Here is a 17,622-nt window from a genome sequence, read left to right on the forward strand (position 1 = left end):
CTCCCAGCATCAGCCTCTCTCCTCCCAGCATCAGCCTTTTCTGTCCCCAGCATCAGCCTCTCTCCTCCCAGCATCAGCCTCTCTCCTCCCAGCCTACCCCAGCCTCAGCCTCCCCCAGCATCAGCCTCTCTTCTCTCAGCCTCCCCCTCCCAGCCTTCCCCAGGATCAGCCTCTCTCCTCCCAGCCTCCTCCAGCACGCCGTGCTCCTCTGCCGACACAGATCCGATCGCATACACTCACACACACACCTGATCGCATACACACACACACCCGATCGCATACACTCACACACACCCGATCGCATACACTCACACACACCTGATCGCATACACTCAAACACACACACACATTGACGATATTGCACATACGCGCTCACACTCACAACATCCGGAGATACCACATGCTTCTGGCCATGTGATCCTCCGGCAGGTCCTGGAAGTTCACTGCACAGTATCGCCGCCGAGAAGCAAGCGATATCCCAGGATGTTGTGAGTGTGTGGATGCGATGTGATGTGTGTGCGAGGTGTGTGTGAGAGTGAGTGTGATCTGATGTGTGTGTGTGTGCGTGCGTGTGTGTATGTTCCGCCGCTGCAGGACCTTGATGCGCTGGTAACTATGCTACCATGGTTACCAGCGTATCCCGTCCCCGGCTCGCACGGGAGCCCACACCAGCATACAGCGGCAACCCCAGCAATGCGAGGGTATGTGTCGGCTGGGTTGGCGGCGTACGCTGATGTGGGCTCCCGGGGGTACAGTACTCACCTGGGAGTCATGGCTCCGTGTCGGTCGGTTTGGGGAATGCGTGCGGGGGGCGGGGCCTGAGCGAGCGTGCATTGCGTGAGGGGGGCGGGGCGTGGGCGAGTTGCCTGGGCGAGCGGCCAATCCGTGCGGGGGGGCGGGGCCATGTCGAGCCCAGCGGCCAATCAGCTTTGTGTCACCGTAAGGACACAATTTTGGAGCAAGACAGACAGACAGACAGACAGACAGACAGACAGACAGACAGACAGACAGACAGAATAAGGCAATTATATATATAGATTGCTTCCAAACTGTATTTACTTCTAAATTATAACCACCACTATCCTTTACAAACTATGGTCGCCAGACTGCTCATCTACAGTGTCTCCCCATGCTCCAAACACTGTGTACCGCTCCGCCACAGGGGCCACAGCTGCCCGCTCTCCATACAGCTCCCGCGCAAGGTGCCCCCTCTCCATAACGCTCCCGCGCAAGGTGCCCCTCTCAATAATATCTGTATGTCAGATGGCAAAGCAAACTTTCGCTCCTCTGCCCATTCCTCACGTTCAATTACATTTGCGACTAAAGGAATACATTGAGAATTAAGGGAATCGGCGTCTGTTCTCCACAAGCCACTAGAAAGCCTGCTGTGGGCTGCCTGCGGAATACATATAAAATCTCGTAAAAATATTGCTATATGACTAACAAATCACACTTGTTTTTTGATTAAGGTGATCACTATAGTACAGTAAAACGTTCATCACTTTGTTACACTGATCAAAACCAATCCTAAAATGTCAATAGGACAGACGGTTGTGCACATGTACAGTACACCTGGAAATAGCCTGACAGTGGTATAGGTCATCTCCACGTCATTACAATTGCACAGAATTCAAAAAGACAGGGTGGACAGCAGTGTTAGCAGCCTCTTCTTACTACCTACTGCACACGCACACAGACAAATGGCCAATTACATTCTAGGACAGGTTTTGTCAGTGTAAACAAGGCAGCAGACATTTTAACCCCTTCACGACCGCGGGCAGTAAAATTACATCCTATTGTAACGTGACTTAACGACCAGGGACGTAATTTTACGGCCTAAACTTCATTTGATTGCCGTGGCCATAGCAACGGCTTTCAAATGATGTCCCCTGCTGTTTCTTACAGCAGGGGACCTTTGCTTGACCCCAGGGGGGGTGGCATCGCCACCCCCTATCGACGATCGATGTGATTGGCTCTTCAAATCTGAACCGCCAACCACATCGTACGCACTAATTTCGGCAAAAATAATGCCAGAATTACTGCGATACTGTGAGATCCAGCTATGATTTGCTCTAGCAGCTTCAACAAATCATAGCCGGAGCTCTAAAATGTCGCCCCCAGCCCCTGCAGCACTGATTGGAACGATCGTGCTATGACGCGCAATCGCTCCAATCAGTGTGCAGTGGGGCGGTCTGATCTGCAGGTGGCCGCCCTCCCCAGGCCTGTGCTGGTCTGCAGCGTGCAGTGGCTGGTACTTGTGGTACCACGCCACCGCTGCTGCCGCCGTAGCTGAGGTCACCGCTCCTGCTGCACGTGAGTACTGTGCTCACCTTGCAGCCCGTGTGCGCTCCCGTGGTGCCCCGTGTGCGCTCCCGTGATGGCCCCGGCCCGTGCCCCCCTTCGATCTGCCCCCCCACGCCCCGATCTGCCCCCCGACATCCCGATCTGCTCCCCCTGCAATCTGACTGCCTCACCCATTATCTCTATTCTGCTTCTGCAGCTCCCTCTCCAGTCTGCCCCCCCTCCCCCTCTGCTCTCCCCCCCGACGTCCTCTTACCTGTCTTCACCGGCTCGTCCGAGGTCTTAACTGGCCCGATCACCTCTGCCTCCATCGCTGGGTCCTTCCTGGGCATTCTGCTGATCTGCCCAACGTCCTGCCTGCTGCTCCTGTAAAGCTGTTCCTCCTGCAGCTCTTCTGGTCAGTGATCCTCTGGGTACTGTGAGTATAACTTTTTTTTTTTTTCCCTGTATCCTGTCCATTTTTACACCTCATCCGTCCGTGCGTCCCGCCAAGCGATGATCAGGGATGCACATAACATATCTGCATCCCTGCTCAATTTTTGGCGTGACTTTTTTCCGTATCCCTGACGCTTTTTGTATCGCATCCGTCCGTGCGTCCCGCCGAGCGCTGATCAGGGATGCACATAACGGATCGGCATCCCTGCTCAATTTTTGGCATGACTTTTTTCCGTATCTGCGACGCTTTTTGTATCGCATCCGTCCGTGCGTCCCGCCAAGTGCTGATCAGGGATGCACATAACGTATCTGCATCCATGGTCAATTTTTTGCGTGACTTTTTTTCCGTATCCCCGACGCTTTTTGTATCGCATCGTGCGTCCTGCAGCGGCCGATTAGTGCACCGCGTCTGTGCGTTTGAAAAGTCAAATGGCGTTCCTTCTCTTCTGAGCCCTGCCATGCGCCCAAACAATTACTTTCCACCACATATGAGGTATCTACGTACTCAGGAAAAATTGCACAATACGTTCTATGGCGCAGTTTTTCCTGATACCGTTGTAAAAAAAAAACAAACTACCTGATTGATGCAAAAAATTTGTGGTTAAAAAAAAGAGAATTTTGTTTACTTACCGTAAATTCTTTTTCTTATAGTTCCGCCATGGGAGACCCAGACCATGGGTGTATAGCTTCTGCCTCCGGAGGACACACAAAGTAACTACACTCAAATGTGTAGCTCCTCCCTCCTAGCATATACACCCCCTGGTAGCCAGTCCTAGCCAGTTTAGTGCAAAAGCTGAAGGAGGACATCCACCCACAAGTAGAGATAGAGTAAAACCCGGAATAACCGGAACCTCTGTCTACAACAACAGCCGGTGATAACACACGGAACAAGAAACCTGCCAACAGGCAACAGGGAGGGTGCTGGGTCTCCCATGGCGGAACTATAAGAAAAAGAATTTACGGTAAGTAAACAAAATTCTCTTTTTCTTTATCGTTCCTTTATGGGAGACCCAGACCATGGGACGTTCCAAAGCAGTCCATGGGTGGGAATAAACAGAAACACTGAGAAGTAGGCGAAACCTAACTTCACAATGGGCGACAGCCGCCTGAAGGAGGCGTCTGCCGAAGCTCGCATCTGCCGAAGCATGAGCATGCACTTGGTAGTGCTACGAAAAAAGGCATGCAAAACTAGACCAAGTGGCAGTCTGACAGACCTGCTGAGCCGTAGCCTAGGCCTGAAAGCCTAAGAGGCACCAACAGCTCTGGTCAAGTGTGCCTTGATCCCCGACGGGAGAGGCACTTGAGTACACTGGTAGGTATCGGAAATGGCCGACCTAACCAACGAGCCAGGGTCGGCTTAAAAGCCGAGAGGCCCTTACGCTGACCAGCGGTCAGTACAAAAGAGAGGTGCACCGCCTAAGAACAGCGGTGCGAGACACATAGATCCGGAGCACCCGCACCAGATCCAGAGGATGCAACGCCTTTTCAAGCGATGAATAGGAGCCGGACAAAAGGAAGGCCGGGAAAATGCCCCGGTTAAGGTGGAAACAGCAACCACCTTAGGGGGAAAGTCCGGAGTCGGACGGAGAACCACCTTGTCTTGATGAAAAACCAAAAAAGGGGGGACTCCGAAGAGAGTGCAGCCTAAACAGAGACTCTCTTAAGGGAAGTTATGGCCACTAGAAAGACCACTTTCTGTGAAAGACTAAACAAAGAAACCTCCCTAAGAGGCTCAAAGGGGGGTTTCCAAAAACCGCGAGGACCGAATTAAGGTCCCAGGGCTCCAAGGGCCGCCGGTAAGGCGGAATGATGTGAGATGCGCCCTGCATGAAGGAACGCACCTGAGCCAGCCTGGCGACACGCCGCTGGTACAACACTGACAGAGCCGAGAACTGTCCCTTAAGGGAATTGAGGGATAGTCCTAGCTGCAGACCGGACTGTAGAAGGGACAGAAGGGTCGGCAAGGCCAAAAGGCCAAAGGATACTTCCGAGCTCGAGTCATAGTGGAGATGACTTCAGGAGGGATACCAGAAGTTGTCAAGATCCATGACTCAAAAGCCACGCCGTCAATCTGAGAGCCGCAGATTCTGGCGGAAAAGACGGACCTCGTGAGAGGGACAGTCCGGGAGATGCCATGGCACCTCTACGGACAGACGGAGCAGGTCAGGGTACCAAGCTTGCCTGGGTCAGTCTGGGGTAATGAGAATGACCCGACGGCCCTCCTTTCTGATCTTGCGCAGGACTCTGGGCGAGAACCAGAGGGTGAAACACATAAGACAGACGAAGCTGGGACCAAACTTGAACCAGTGCGTCTGCTGCAAAAACCTGAGGATCGTGGAACCATGGTTTTACGGCTGAGACAATCTGCCTCTCAGTTTTCCACATCTGGGATGTGGGCTGCGGATATGGTGGACTAGGAGTCTTCCGTCCACAGAAGAATGCGATGAACCTCCAACATTGCCAGGCGGCTGAGTCTCCCGCCCTGGAGGTTGATGTAGGCAAACGCTGTAGCGTTGTCTGACTGGACTCGAATGTGCCTGGCCGACCGAAGGTGAAAGACTTAGAGAGCTAGAAACACAGCTCTGAATTCCAGCACATTGATCCAGAGGGCTGATTCCGACAGAGTCCAAGTGCCCTGCGCTCCATGGTGGAGATATACTGCTCTCCAGCCGGATAGAGTAGCATCTTGGTGAGGATCACCCGGGACGGAGTCAGGAAGGAGCGACCCTGAGGCAGAGGGGCCGAAGCCACCACTGAAAAGAGCCCCTGGTCTGTGGCGAAGCCACCACTCCGTGGAAGGAGTCCGCTTGCTCCAACAGCGGAAAAATATCCAGCCGCAGAGGACGCAGAAGGAACTGGGCAAGGGAATCGCTCCCATTGACACCACATCTGATCCAGCACCTGTATTAGGTGCCTGATGGGACGACATCGACCGCCAGCGGAGGGACTGCTGTTTGACTCAGGGCAGCTTCACAAGTGCCGACAGAGTCTGGAAATGCGTCCCTGGGTATGGGAACTTCTGGGTCGAAGTCAGAGTGGACTTGGACAGAAGACAAACCACCCGAATTGGCTAGAGTGGTGAGAGTGAGCGAGGCACTCCGCTAACAGTCTGCACTGGATGAAGCCCAGACTAGAAGGCTGTCTAGGATAAAAGGATCACTGCCAACCCCTAGGGGTGCAGGACCGCAATCACAGCTGCCCCGACTTTGAGAATACTCGAGGGGCCGTGGCTAACCTCAAGGGAAGAGCCACGAATTGGACCACTCTGATTGCAAAACGTAGCCAACGCTGGTGTGAAACTGCGATTGGCACATGCAGATAGGCATCTCTGATGTCGATGTATGCTAGGGAATCTTCCTTAGGTCATTAATTGACCGCAGAGATTCCAAGCGAAAATGCCACACCTGAACATGCTTGAGAAGCTTGAGATCCAGGTCGGAGGCACCGTCCTCTTCGGGTACTAGGAATAGATTTAAGCAGAAATCTCAGAACCGTTCCCAGTCGGGAACCGGTATAATTACTCCAGTGGCCTGCAAGAATGCCCCAGCCTGTGAGAAGGCGGCGGCCTTGGAACAGGGGGGAGTTGACAGAAAAAAACTGTTTGGCGGGCTGGATAGAATTCTATCCTGTAGCCGTGGGAGAAGAGTATCTCGCACCCACTGATCGGAGACGTGTTAAAAACCATACGTCGCCAAAATGGGAGAGCTTGCCACCGACCAAGGACATTGCTGGCGTGGCCAGATAGCCAGGAGGAGGCTGACTTAGTGGCAGCATCTCCTGCGGTCTGCTGAGGACGCGGCTTCGTGCGCCATTTGGGTTTACAATCCTTGGCTGAGCTAGTGGACGAGGCCGATGGCTTAGAGAACGATCAGAAGGAGGAACGAAAGGAACGAAACCTCGACTGATTCCTGCCCTGGACAGGTTTCCTGGTTTTATGGCATGGAAGAACTCTTCCCGCCAAGAGCTTCCTTAATAATTTCATCCAGTTGTTCCCGAATAGACTGGTCCCCGCAAAAGGGAGTCCAGCAAGGAACTTCTTTAGAAGCATCCGCCTTCCACTTCCGAAGCCACAGGGCCTGCGGATAGCGAGGAAATTAGCCGAGGCCACCGCAGAGCGGTGAGAGTCTCCAGCATGGCAGATATGGCAGAGGATGAAAAAGACAGAAGTCTGGAAGTTAAGGTAACCATTTCGGGCAAAGAGTCCCTGTGAGGGAATGCATCTCCTCTAGAGAAGCAGAGATGGCTTTGAAAGCCCGCACTGCTGCAAAAACTGGGGAGAACGAGGCCCCTGCCGCCTCCATACAGACTTGGCCAGAAGGACAACCTGTCGGACAGCAAGGCCGTAAGTGAGGAACCATCAGCCACTGGTACAACGGTCCGGGCTGAGGGTCTAAACACCGGAGGGATCACCTTTGGTGAATGAGCCCACTCCTTGACCACCTCTGGTGGAAGGGGAAAACCGTCCTCAGCACCACGCTTTGGGAAGTGTTTGCCAGAACAGACCTGGTCACAGTGGCCTGAAAACCTAGAGTGATTAAGGAACACACTCGTTGCTCTCTTAGGCCAGGTAAACTGGTGCCCTTTTTGCCAGAAAGGGAGCTCCTCTGATACTGGCGGGTTGAGGTCCAGTACCGAAGTAATGTACCGTGGATCCTTAGGGAGGTGCCGTCAGCCACTGATACAACTATCCGGGCTGAAACACTAGACACCGGAGGGACCACCCTTGGTGAATGAGCCCACTCCTGGACCACCTCTGGTGGAAGGGGGAAACAGGCATCAGAACCACGCTTTGGGAGCGTCTGACAGGACAGGCTCTGGGCTTGGTCACAATGGGCTGAAAACTGGAGTGGTTAAGGAACACACTCCTTGTTCTCTTTAAGGTATACTGATGCCTTTATGCCAGAGGGGGATACTCCCCTGATACAGGCGGATTGAGGTCCAGTACAAATATAATGGACGCAATCAAATCATTAGCATCTGCATCACCTTCGGACAGATCAATGGTACATGAAGTAGCGTCCGAGCCCCCAGTAAGGACATCCTCCTTGTCCAGTGAGTCAGCTCGTGAATCAGAGCTGCGGGACGGGGCAGGACAGGGGACCCTGCGTCTCCTTTTAGGAGGACGGGGTCTGAGACTAGAAGAAGAGTCCTCTGAGAGCTTTGCTGAGCGAGCCGTATGCATGCTCAGCACCACCTGCCGGAGCAGCTGGAGGGACCCTCCAGGCTGAAGAATCACTGTGTTTATGTGCTCGGTACATGTACATGCAGTGCATAATAACAGCCTTGCAGTCTTGCTCTGATGTGAGACATGCTGCAGAAGTGGGGGCTCTGTGAGAATGCATCTCCAGAACGACCCCCAGCAGAGTATATATAAGCAGCTGCACAACCGTTTAACATACATTTCTGTGCTTCCAGTCCCCCAGCCCAGGCCCCCATTTGTCACAATGATGGTATCTCTGTGCTTAAGCAGACACAGAGAACGCTGAGAAAATGGCGACCGGAGCGAGGAGAGGGGGCGGGGCCTACTCAGAGCGGGCAAAGGAAGTATACAGGGGAGGGAATCCTTCCTCAGTGAGGAGTGTCCGCTCCCTGTGCTAAACAGCCGCTGGGCGGAGCCACGCCGTCCCTCTGCAGTGAATGACATGCAGGGGTGGAGAAACGAAACTAGGCCTCAGGCGAAGCCGGGGCCTAGATTTAAAAATGCGGCCAGCGTGCAGGCACCTTCGGCGCGGTTCTCCAGTGAAAACTGGGGAACCGGCTGGAAACGTTAACACAGTGATAAAACACACTGTCCCCAATAAATAAAGTACAAGGGACCCCTGGAAGGACCACTTTCTGTGGTAATAACGTCTCAATACTTAGCTTTGAGACGCAGGGCCATGTCCCTGGAGAGGGGTTAACGCTCCTTCCAGCAGGATCCATAGGGGCTGCGGATGGAGACCGGTCTCCTGCAAAGCAGTGAGAACCGTGATGGCTCCCACTTCAACCCAGAGCCTCTCAGAGGATGTGAAGGAGCGCGGCATGTGAAGGCTCCAGCCTTGTAAATTCAACCTTAACAGCACCGCCGACACAGTGGGGTGAGAAGGGACATGCCGGGAGTCCAGACTGGACCCGCTTTTCTTCCAAATCTTTGAAATCCAAAAAAAATCAAAATCAAAAATCAGAGAATGCATGTGTGTGTGAGCCTCCTGAACACAAAGCATTGAAACTGGCTAGGACTGGCTACCAGGGGGTGTATATGCTAGGAGGGAGGAGCTACACGTTTGAGTGTAGTTACTTTGTGTGTCCTCCGGAGGCAGAAGCTATACACCCATGGTCTGGGTCTCCCATAAAGGAACGATAAAGAAGAAGGGAATTTTGTTTACTTACCGTAAATTCCTTTTCTTCTAGCTCCAATTGGGAGACCCAGACAATTGGGGTGTATAGCTATTGCCTCTGGAGGCCACACAAAGTATTACACTTAAAAGTGTAAGGCCCCTCCCCTTCTGGCTATACACCCCCAGTGGGATCACTGGCTCACCAGTTTTAGTGCCAAAGCAAGAAGGAGGAAAGCCAATAACTGGTTTAAAGACCAATTCAATCCGAGGAAACATCGGAGAACTGAACCATACCACATGAACAACATGTGTACCCGAAAAAACAGAAAAACCCCGAGAAAACAGGGCGGGTGCTGGGTCTCCCAATTGGAGCTAGAAGAAAAGGAATTTACGGTAAGTAAACAAAATTCCCTTCTTCTTTGTCGCTCCATTGGGAGACCCAGACAATTGGGATGTCCAAAAGCAATCCCTGGGTGGGTAAAAGAATACCTCATGATAGGGCCGTCAAACGGCCCTCTCCTACAGGTGGCCAACCGCCGCCTGAATGACTTATCTACCTAGGCTGGCGTCTGCCGAAGCGTAGGTATGCATCTGATAATGCTTGGTAAAAGTAAGTAGACTCGACCAGGTGGGTGCCTGACACACCTGCTGAGCCGTAGCCTGGTGCCGTAATGCCCAGGATGCACCCACGGCTCTGGTAGAATGGGCCTTCGGCCTTGAGAGAACCAGAAGCCCAGTAGAACTGTAGGTTTCAAGAATTGGTTCCTCGAGCCCCCGAGCAAGGGTGGATCTGGAAGCTTGCGACTGTTTACGCCGACCAGCGACAAGGACAAAGAGTGCATCCGGGTGGCGCAGGAGCGCCATGCGGGAAGTAGAACCTGAGTGCTCTCACCAGAACCAACAGATGCAAATCTTTCTGAAATTGATGGACTGGACGAGGACACAAAGAAGGTGAGGTGATATCCTGATTGATATGAAAATGGGATACCACCTTAGGGAGAAATTCCGGAACCGGACGCAGAACTACCTGTCCTGGTGAAGGACCAGGAAGGGAGTTTGTATGAGAGCGTTGCTAGCTCGGAAACTCTCCTAAGAGACGAGACCGTTACTAGAAGGCCACTTCCCGTGAAAAACGGGAAGGGAGACATCCTTCAAAGGCTCGAAAGGCGGCATCTGGAGAGCAATTAGAACCTTGTTCAGATCTCAGGGCTCTAACGGCCGCTTGTACGGAGTGCTGAGAAGACAAACTCCCCGTAGGAACGTGCGTACCTGAGGAAGTCGTCGTTTCTGAAAAAATACAGATAGCGCTGAGACTTGTCCCTAAAGGGAACTGAGCGACAACCCATTTTCCTACCTAGATTGCAGGAAGGAAGGAAACATAGACGATGCAACCGGCCAGGGAGAAACACCCTGCGCCGAGCACCGAGATAAGAACATCTTCCACGTCCTGTGGTCAATCTTGGCGGACGTTGGTATGTTAGCCTGTCTCATGGTGGCAACCACGTCCTGAGGTAATCCTGACGACACTAGGTTCCAGGACTCAATGCCACACCATCCGGTTGAGGGCCGTAGAATTCAAATGGAAGAATGGCCCTTGAGACAGCCAGTCTGATTGGTCTGGTAGTGCCCCCGGTTAGCCTACCGTGAGGCACCACAGAACCGAGTACCACAACATCCTCGGCCAATTTGTAGCGACGAGGATGGCGCGGCCGCAGTCGGTCTTGATCTAGCGCAGTACTCTGGGCAACAATGCCAGAGGTGGCACCTAAGGTAGCTGGAACTGCGACCAATGCTGAACTAAGGCGTTTGCCGCCAGAGCTCGATGATTGTGAAACCGTGCCATGAAGCTGGCACATTGTTGTTGTGCCGTGACGCCATTAGATCGACGTCCGGCCTCTGTCAGCGGCGCCAGATCTCCTGAAACCCGTCCGGGTGAGGAGACCATACTCTTTCGGCCACACCTCAGCGACTTAGGAAGTCAGCTTCCTAGTTTCCACACTTGGGATGTGAATTGTGGATATGGTGGATGCCGTGTCTTCCACCCACATCAGAACCTGCCGGACTTCCTGGAAGGCTTGCCGGTTGCGCGTTCTTCCTTGGTGGTTGATGTATGCCACCGCTGTGGAGCTGTCCGACTGAAGTCGGATATGCTTGCTTTCCAGCCGCTGTTGGAAGGATTGTAGGGCAAGATACACTGCTCTGTGTTCAAGAACATTGATCTGAAGAGTGGACTCTTGCTGAGTCCACGTACCCTGAGCGCTGTAGTGGAGAAAAACTGCTCCCCACCCTGATAGACTCGCGTCTGGACCTTCTTTTTGACCAAGAGGTGAGAAGAAGCCACCACCGTAGAGATTCCTTGGCCGCCTGAGAAAGAACGACGACTCTGTTGAGGGACGTCGACTCCTCGTCCCATTGGCGGAGAATGTCCCATTGTAGTGGACGCAGTAAAACTGCGCGAAAGGAACTGCCTCCATTGCTACCATCTTACGTAGGAAGTGCATGAGGCGTCTCAATGTGTGCGACTGGTTCTTAAAGAAGAGCTTGCAGCCCGTAGTGAATGCTGTTTGTCTAGCGGCAGCTTCACTATCGCTGAGAGAGTAAGAAACTCTATGCCTAGATATGTTATCGATAGGGTCGGGGTCGGATCTGACTTTAAAAAGTTGATGATCCACCCAAAACTCTAGAGAGTCTCCAGCGCAACGTTCGGGCAGTGTTGGCATGTTTCCTAAGAGAGTGCCTTGACAAGTAGATCGTCTAAATACGGGACCACAGAGTGACCCTGAGAGTGCAGGACTGTGACTACTGCTGCCCTGACCTTGGCGAAGACCAGTTGGACTGTCGCTAGCCGGAAGGTAGAGCTACGAACAGAGGGTGTTCGTCTCCTATAACGAAGCGTAGAAACGCTAGTGCTCTGGATCAATCGGCACGTGTGGATAAGCATCCTTGATGCCTAATGATGCTAGGAAATATCCTTGGGACCTTGAGGCGATGACATGGCGGAGGGATTCCATCCGGAACCGCCTGGTGTCCACGAGCTTGCTGAGCATTTTTAGATCCAGAACGGGACGGAACGGCCCGTTGTTATAGGTACCGCAAAGAATTTGGGGTAAAAACCGTGACCTTGTTCCTGAAGAGGAACGGGGGTCATCACTCTTTCTGCCTATAGAGTGCACCCTGTTTGCAGAAGAGCAGCGGCCCGGCCGGGAGGTGGAGAAATTCTGAAGAATCGAGTTGGAGGACGAGAAGTGAGCTCTATCCTGTACCCGTGAGACAGAATGTCTCACACTCAATGGTCATTGACCTATGGCAGCTAAATATCGCCAAGGCGGGAGAGCCTGCTACCGACCGAGGCTGCAAGTCATGAGGAAGCCGCCTTGGAAGCGGGTTTTCAGACTGTCGCTTTTTTGGGCGAGACTGAGCCCGCTAAGAATCTTAGCTCCTCTGATCCTTTTGAGTCCACATTGGACGAGGAAAAATGGGACCTGCCCGAGCCTCGAAAAGGCCGAAAACCCCGACTGCCTCTTGCTCTGTTGGGGTTTGTTGTGTCCGGGCTGAGGAAAGGATGAATCCTTACCCCTGGACTGTTTGATGGTTACATCCAACGCTCACCAAACAGTCGGTCAGCAGAAAAAGGCAACTGGTTAGGCAACCTTTTTTTTTTTTTTTTTTTTTTTTTTTTTGGAAGCAGAATCTGCCTTCCATTCACTTAACGAGCAGACCAGGCTCTGCTAAAAAACACGGAGTAGCGGAGGCTACCGCCGCACGGTTCGCAGAGTCCAGGACAACCTGAATCGCGTAAGAAACAAATGCAGACATTTGAGAGGTTAAGGATGCCACCTGCGGCACAGATGTACGTGTAACCGTGTCAATCTGTGTAAGACAAGCTGAAATAGCTTGGAGTGCCCCAAGGGAGAGAATGCCGGAGCCAACGGTGCGCCGACAGCCTCATAGATGGCTTTCGACCAGAGATCCATCTGTCTGTCAGTGGCATCTTTGAGTTTGCAGTTCCATCTCCCACTGCAACTATGGATCTAGCTACAAGCCTGGAGATTGGAGGATGCCGCTCGGGACATTGGGTCCAGTCCTTGACCAAGTCAGGGGACAGGGATAACGTGTATCCTAAGCCGTTTGGAGAAGCGCATATCTGGATAAGCGTGGTGTTCCTGGACTGCCTCTCTGAAGGCAGAGTGGTCCAGAAAAATACGTGAAGCTGACTCCTCCACTGGAGGAGCTGTGAGAAATAACCCACATTCTATAGATGGACGCTATAAGATTATTTACTATGGCGTCACAATCAGGTGTATCCAGATTGAGAGCGGTCTCAGGATCAGAATCCTGAGCCGCTACTTCCGCCTCATTACACAGCGAGTCCTTCTGTTAGGACCCTGATGAAACCGAGGCCGCTCATAGCGAGCCCACTTAGGCTGTCTGGGACTGACGTCCGTGCAGAGCCGTGACTCTGGGATGCGTGTGACATTCCCGGAGCTGTTAGTTATTCACACTGAGGGGGGCCATGGATCAATGATTCAACAGTGCCCATATTGTGAGAGACATGTCCGGACTGCTAGGCTTCTAGTATCATAGCCATAGTCTCAGAAAAACTGTCAGTAAATACTGCAGACACCGTCCTCATCCCCTGGCCATTAGTGCATAGAATGGGAGTCTATGTACCTGCCGGCCGTATAGCCGTACATGCTGTACCAGCTGTATAGAAAAACATGTGGTTCTGCACCTTTGTTTTACACAGAGAATATGCTGATAACTCCTCCGCATAATCCAGGAGGGTATATACAACGTGCGACCAAACAGTGCAATGTATATAGTACAAGCATATCTATAAGTGCACTTCTGCACTAGTGGGGTTAGCACCACAGGTGCTGCTTAACGCCTGTTACAGCGATTGTGTGACTATCAGAATGCCAGGGTCTTCCACACTTGTCTCTGTATTGTACAGAAACTGACACTAATGGCTGCCAGTGTCCTTGTAGAGAAGGAAGCCGTGGGCGTGCCTGAGAAAGTGCGGGAATCCGGTTTCACAGTGCACACAGTGAGAGGGGTGGAGTATGCAAAACATACTCCAGCTCTCAGCTCTGCTCTATGCAGCGTCACGCCCCTACCCTGACTGTCAGGGCTGTGGGCGGTAACGAAGGGAGACTAGGCCCAGAAGCCGGGGACTCGAGTTAACAGCGCGGCCGCCGTAAAAGCGCGGGTCGCGCTGAAGTCCCCGGCGCACCACAAGTGCCAGCCGCGCCGCAGTTCCAGCGGCCGGCGCAACCGATTCATAGAAGTGGCCAGCGTCCCGCCCCTCTCCTGACTGGCAGGTCTGGGGGCGGGAACGAACGGAAGCAGGCCGCAAAAGCCGGGGACTCTAGTTATCAGCGCGGCCGCCGTAAAAGCGCGGGCCGCGCTGAAGTCCCCGGCGCACCACAAGTGCCAGCCGCGCCGCTGCCAGCGGCCGGCGCGACCGATTCCTGGAAGTGGCCAGCGTCCCGCCCCTCTCCTGACTGGCAGGTCTGGGGGCGGGAACGAACGGAAGCAGGCCGCAAAAGCCGGGGACTCTAGTTATCAGCGCGGCCGCCGTAAAAGCGCAGGCCGCGCTGAAGTCCCCGGCGCACTACAAGTGCCAGCCGCGCCGCAGTCCCAGCGGCCGGCGCGACCAATTCCCATAAGTGAGCCTGCTTCAGCAAAGCTGAATGAGGCCATGGCACAGGCGCCGCAGCGCTGATGTCCCCCGGCGCACTACAACACCCAGCATGCTGCGGTGTGAGCGCCAAATGCACGGGGACACAGAGTACCTTGAGGAAGCAGGGCCATGTCCCTGATGTACTCCGCTCCATCCAGCATCTTCTCCAGGGGCTGTAGATGGAGCACGGTCTCAGTGCCTGGAGACCGGTAAATCCCACTTCACCCAGAGCCCTGTAAAAAGGGATGGGGAAGGAATCAGCATGTGGGCTCCTGCCGCCGTACCCGCAATGGGTACCTCAACCTTACAAACACCTCCGACATACAGTGGGGTGAGAAGGGAGCATGCTGGGGACACTATATGTGTCCTCTTTTCTTCCATCCGACATAGTCAGCAGCTGCTGCTGACTAAAAAGTGGAGCTATGCGTGGATGTGTTGCCTCCTTCGCACAAAGCACAAAACTGGTGAGCCAGTGATCCCACTGGGGGTGTATAGCCAGAAGGGGAGGGGCCTTACACTTTTAAGTGTAATACTTTGTGTGGCCTCCAGAGGCAATAGCTATACACCCCAATTGTCTGGGTCTCCCAATGGAGCGACAAAGAAAAAAATAATTTTCACGGTTCAACGTTACCAACTTCTGTGGAGCCCCCTGGGGGTACAAGGGGCTCACCAAATATCTAGATAAATTCCTTGAGGGGGTCTAGTTCCAAAATTGGGGTAATTTGTGGGGGAGCTCCACTGTTTAGGCACCATAGGGGGTCTCGAAACGTGACATGGCGTCCACTAATGATTCCAACCAATTTTGCTGTCAAATGGCGTTCCTTCTCTTCTGAGCCCCGCCATGCGCCCAAACAATTACTTTCCACCACATATGAGGTTTTTTCTTTTCACGGCTCAACGTTATAAACTTCTGTGAAGCCCCCAGGGGTTCAAAGTGCACATCAAACATCTAGAAAAATTATTTGAGGGCTCTAGTTTCCAAAATGGGGTCACTTATGGGGGAGGCTCCCTTGTTTAGGCACCTCAGGGAGTCTTGAAACCCGACATGGCGTCCGCTAATGAGTGCAGCTAATTTTGCACTCAAAAATTCAAATTGCGCTCCTTGCCTTCCGAGCCATGCCGTGTGTCCAAACATTTGATTTCCACCACATATGAGGTATCTGCGTACTCAGGAGAAAATGTACAATACATTTTATGGTGCATTTTTTCCTGATACCCTTGTGAAAAAAAAGCTACCTAGTTGAAGCAACCGTTTTGTGTTAAAAAAAAATGTTCTTTTCACGGCTCAACGATATAAAGTTCTGTGAAGCCCCCAGGGGTTCAAAGTGCTCACCAAACATCTAGAAAAATTATTTGAGGGCTCTAGTTTCCAAAATGGGGTCACTTGTGGGGGAGCTCCATTGTTTAGGCAACTCAGGGGGTCTTCAAACCCGACATGGCGTCCACTAATTAGTGCAGCTAATTTTGCGTTCAAAAATTCAAATGGAGCTCCTTCCCTTTCGACCTCTGCCATGCACACAAACAATTGATTTTTACCACATATGGGGTATCAGCGGACTCAGGAGAAAATGCACAGTAAATTGTAGGGTGCACTTTCGCTTTTCTCCCTTGTAAAAAGTAAAATTTTATGGCTAAAGTAACATTTTTGTGTTAAAAAGTAAAATTTTCATTTTTTCCTTCCACATTGCTTTGGTTCCTGTGAAGCACCTAAAGGGTTAATAAACTTCTTGGATGTGGTTTTGAGCAGTGTGAGGGGTGCAGTTTTTAGAATGGGGTCACTTTTGGGTATTTTCTGTCACCTCGGCCTCTCAAAGTCACCTCAAATGTGATGTGGTCCCTAAAAAAAATTCTTTTGTAAATTTTGTTGGAAAAATGAGAAATTGCTGATGACCTTTGACCCCTTCTAACTTCCTAACGAAAAAAAAAAATTTGTTTCGAAAATTGCGCTGATGGAAAGTAGACAAGTGGGAAAGTTTATTTAGTAACTATTTTGTGTGACATATCTCTCAGATTAAAGGGCATAAATTTTCAAAGTTTGAAAATTGCGAAATTTTCATAATTTTCACAAAATTTCCTAAATTTTCACAAAAAAACGCAAAAAATATCGGCCTAAATTTACCACTGACATGAAGTACAATATGTCACGAAAAAACAAACTCAGAATCGCCAGGATCCGTTGAAGCATTCCAGAGTTATAACCTGTCAAAGTGACACTGAGCAGAATTGCAAAAAATGGCCCGATCATTAGGGTGTTTTAGTGGCCAGGGGTCAAGGGGTTAATAATCACCTTATAGACAAAATAGCTGATGTGTTACTAAAAGCAATCAGGATTTTTTTTTTTAAACTATTTTTCATATTGTCAAGACTCCTTTAATGCAGTATTTGTTTTTTATGTACTTCAAATATCGAAGTACTGAAAAAAAAATTTCTATAACAAACAAAAATATTTATTTATAGAAAAATAAATACAAGAGTAACAAAGTACAATACAGTTCAGCATGTACAAATGGCAGTGCTTCAACCCGACATGCCCCCTTATCAATCTTACATCATCTCCAAGGAGCGTCATCTGAAAAGATCAAAACTCTGTTCACATTGGCGACATGACTTCTGTTCTTACAGGAGTCATACAGGTTATCATGGGTTAGTTAGGTTTCCCTTTCTCTGAGCAGAATAGTTCAGCAGATTTCAAAATGCGACGAGTCAGTTTACATGTGCGGGTATTTAGTCTCCAGTACAGGAAAAACTTTGGTGGCCTGTGAACTAAAAAGTGTTAGGGTACCGTCTTACTAAACGACATACCAGCGATTCAGACCACGATATGACCTGGTCAGGATCGCTGGTGCGTTGCTACATGGTCGCTGGTGAGCTGTCAATGAGGCAGAT

Source organism: Anomaloglossus baeobatrachus, chromosome 1 (assembly GCF_048569485.1).
Source record: "Anomaloglossus baeobatrachus isolate aAnoBae1 chromosome 1, aAnoBae1.hap1, whole genome shotgun sequence".
NCBI classification, from domain to species: Eukaryota; Metazoa; Chordata; class Amphibia; order Anura; family Aromobatidae; genus Anomaloglossus; species Anomaloglossus baeobatrachus.